We start from the raw sequence: 3,592 nt of genomic DNA on the forward strand, positions 1-3,592 counted from the left end.
TGAACGCGTGCCTGACAAACACTTCCGTTCTACATGCAAACAAGCTAGAATGAGTATCTCTTAGATATCTAATACAGAGGACCGAGTCCGAGATATTAGAATCTTCGTGGTATAAGTTAGAACCCATGGATGGCCATTCTTGAGATCCGGAAAGTCTAAACCTTGTCTGTTGTATTCTGAGTAGGATCTGGGAAGGGATGGCTGTGACGAGCTTCAAACTCGCGAGTGCTGGGCGTAGTGACAAGTGCAAAAGGATAGTAAATCCTATTCCAGTATGATCGAGAACCGACAGATGATTAGCCATGCAGTGACAGCGCATTGGACCATTTTCACAGAGAGGATGGGATGTAGCCATTGACAACGGTGATGCCCTACATAAAGCTGCCATGGAAGGGAGTAGGAATGATTGGATGAAGACAGCAGGAAAGCAGAGGTTCAGAGGAACGAAAGCATCTCTATATGCTTATCTGAAATTCTCACCAATGAATTACATAAGTATATCTATCCTAGTTTATGTTTTATTTATCTTTTAATTATTAAAACTCTATAACCTTTTGAATCCGCCTGACTGAGATTTACAAGGTGACCATAGCTTGCTTCAAGCCGACAATCTCCGTGGGATCGACCCTTACTCACGTAAGGTTTATTACTTGGACGACCCAGTGCACTTGCTGGTTAGTTGTATCGAAATTGTGAAAAAGAACTAAAATTATGAATGTGCATATTAAGTTTTTAGCGCCGTTACCAAGGAATGAACAATCACGATTTCGTGCACCAAGTTTTTGGCGCCGTTGCCGGGGATTGTTCGAGTTTGGACAACTGACGGTTCATCTTGTTGCTCAGATTAGGTAATTTTATTTTATTTTTAAGCTCTTTTATTTCTTATTTTTGAAAAATAAAAAAATATATTTTTTCTTTTTCGTTTTTTCCAAAATAATTTTCGAAAAAAACCAAAAAAATTAACAAAATCATAAAACCAAAAATAATTTGATGTTTCTTATTTTAGTCTAGTGTCAATTTTTAAGTTTGGTGTCAAATTGCATGTTTTTATTTTTCTTGCATTTTTGAAAATTCATGCATTGCATTCTTCATGATCTTCAAGTTGTTCTTGGTAAGTCTTCTTGTTTGATCTTTAAAATTTCTTGTTTTGTGTCTTTTCTTGTTTTCATTATGCATTTTTAATTTGTTAGTGTCTAAAAATTAAAAATCTTTAAGTTTGGTGTCTTGCATGTTTTTCTCTTCTTCAAAATTTTCAAAAATAAGTTCTTGGTGTTCATCTTGACATTCAAAGTGTTCTTGGTGTTCATCTTGACATTCATAGTGTTCTTGCATGCATCATGTGTTTTGATCCAAAATTTTCATGCATTGAGTCTTTTTTATGTTTTTCTCTTTCATCATTAAAAATTCAAAAATAAAAAAATATCTTTCTCTTTTTCACTCATAAATTTTCGAAAATTTGAGTTGACTTTTTCAAAACTTTTTAAAATTTAGTTATTTCTTATGAGTCAAATCAAATTTTCAATTTAAAAATTCTATCTTTTTCAAATATTTTTCAAAAATCAAATCTTTTTCATTTTTTCTTTCATATTTTCGAAAACTTTATGATTGATTTTCAAAATCTTTTTCTTATTTCTAATTCATATTTTCGAAATTAATGCTAACAATTAATGTGATTGATTCAAATTTATTTTAGGTTTGTTACTTGCCTAGTAAGAAAGGTTCAATCTTTAAACTCTAGAATCATATCTTTTTAGTTTCTTGTTAGTCAAGTAATCAACTTTAATTTTCAAAATCAAATCTTTTCAAATTTCTTTTTCAAAATAAATTTCAATCACATCTTTTTCAAAATCAATTTCAAAATCTTCTCTAACTTCTTATCTTTTCAAATTTGATTTTCAAATCTTTTTCAATTAACCACTTAACTTTTTGATTGATTCTTATCTTTTTCAAAACTACCTAACTAATTCTCTCTCTCTAATTTTCGAAAATCCCTTCCCTCTTTTTTAAAATTCCCTTTTTTTTAACTAATTGTTTTAATTTTTAATTTAATTTGATTTTAATTTTAATTTTTGAAATTTAACTTTAAATTTTATTTTTTAATTTAATTAATTTTTGAAATTTCCTCTCTCTCATCTCCTTCTATTTATTTATTCATCTACTAACACTTCTCTTCCACCCAAAATTTGAACCCCATCTTCCTCTCCGTGTTTGAATTTTACCTCTTCTCCTTCTTACATTCTTCTCTTCTTATACTTGCATAAGGAATCTCTATACTGTGACATAGAGGATTCCATATTTTCTTTTCTGTTTTCTTCTTTTTCATATGAGCAGGAACAAGGATAAGAACATTCTTGTTGAAGCTGATCCTGAACCTGAAAGGACTCTGAAGAGGAAGCTAAGGGAAGCTAAAGCACAACTCTCTAGAGAAAATCTGACTGAAAATTTCGAAAAAAAGGAGACATGGCCGAAAATAATAACAATGCAAGGAAGATGCTTGGTGACTTTACTGTACCAAATTCCAATTTACATGGAAGAAGCATCTCAATTCCTGCCATTGGAGCAAACAACTTTGAGCTTAAACCTCAATTAGTTTCTCTGATGCAATAGAACTGCAAGTTTCATGGACTTCCATCTGAAGATCCTTTTCAGTTCTTAACTGAGTTCTTGCAGATCTGTGATACTGTTAAGACCAATGGGGTTGATCCCGAGGTCTACAGACTTATGCTTTTCCCATTTGCTGTAAGAGACAGAGCTAGAATATGGTTGGACTCTCAACCTAAGGATAGCCTGAACTCTTGGGATAAGCTGGTCACGGCTTTCTTAGCCAAGTTCTTTCCTCCTCAAAAGCTTAGAAAGCTTAGAGTGGATGTTCAAACCTTCAAACAGAAAGAAGGTGAATCCCTCTATGAAGCTTGGGAGAGATACAAGGAACTGACCAAAAAGTGTCCTTCTAACATGCTTTCAGAATGGACCATCCTGGATATATTCTATGATGGTCTGTCTGAGCTATCAAAGATGTCACTGGACCATTCTGCAGGTGGATCTATTCACCTAAAGAAAATGCCTGCAGAAGCTTAAGAACTCATTGACATGGTTGCAAATAACCAGTTCATGTACACTTCTGAAAGGAATCCTGTGAATAATGGGACGCCTATGAGAAAGGGAGTTCTTGAAATTGATACGCTGAATGCCATATTGGCTCAGAATAAAATATTAACTCAGCAAGTCAATATGATATCTCAGAGTCTGAATGGATTGAAGGAATCATCCAACAGTACTAAAGAGGCATCTTCTAAAGAAGAAGCTTATGATCCTGAGAACCCTGCAATAGCAGAGGTGAATTACATGGGTGAACCCTATGGAAACACCTATAATCCCTCATGGAGGAATCATCCAAATTTCTCATGGAAGGATCAACAAAAGCCTCAACAAGGCTTTAATAATGGTGGAAAAAACAGGTTTAGCAATAGCAAGCCTTTTCCATCATCCACTCAGCAACAGATAGAGAATTCTGAGCAGAATCTAGTACTCTCCCAAGCAATACAGAAGAGAATCCAAAAAGAGAGTGCAAGGCCATTGATTTAACCATCAT

The 3,592-nt window shown here is 33.7% G+C and overlaps 1 non-coding gene across 1 annotated transcript; it reads right to left on the reverse strand.

The window, feature by feature from the left end:
* Window positions 1-2,853: 2,853 nt before the first annotated feature.
* LOC148568647 (small nucleolar RNA R71) lies at window positions 2,854-2,961 on the reverse strand. Its single transcript, XR_015883081.1, has one exon. It is a non-coding gene; the product is annotated as a small nucleolar RNA R71 (small nucleolar RNA).
* Between the last annotated feature and the right edge of the window lie 631 nt (window positions 2,962-3,592).

Source organism: Arachis ipaensis, chromosome B4 (assembly GCF_059453495.1).
Source record: "Arachis ipaensis isolate K30076 ecotype BB chromosome B4, ASM5945349v1, whole genome shotgun sequence".
NCBI lineage: Eukaryota > Viridiplantae > Streptophyta > Magnoliopsida > Fabales > Fabaceae > Arachis > Arachis ipaensis.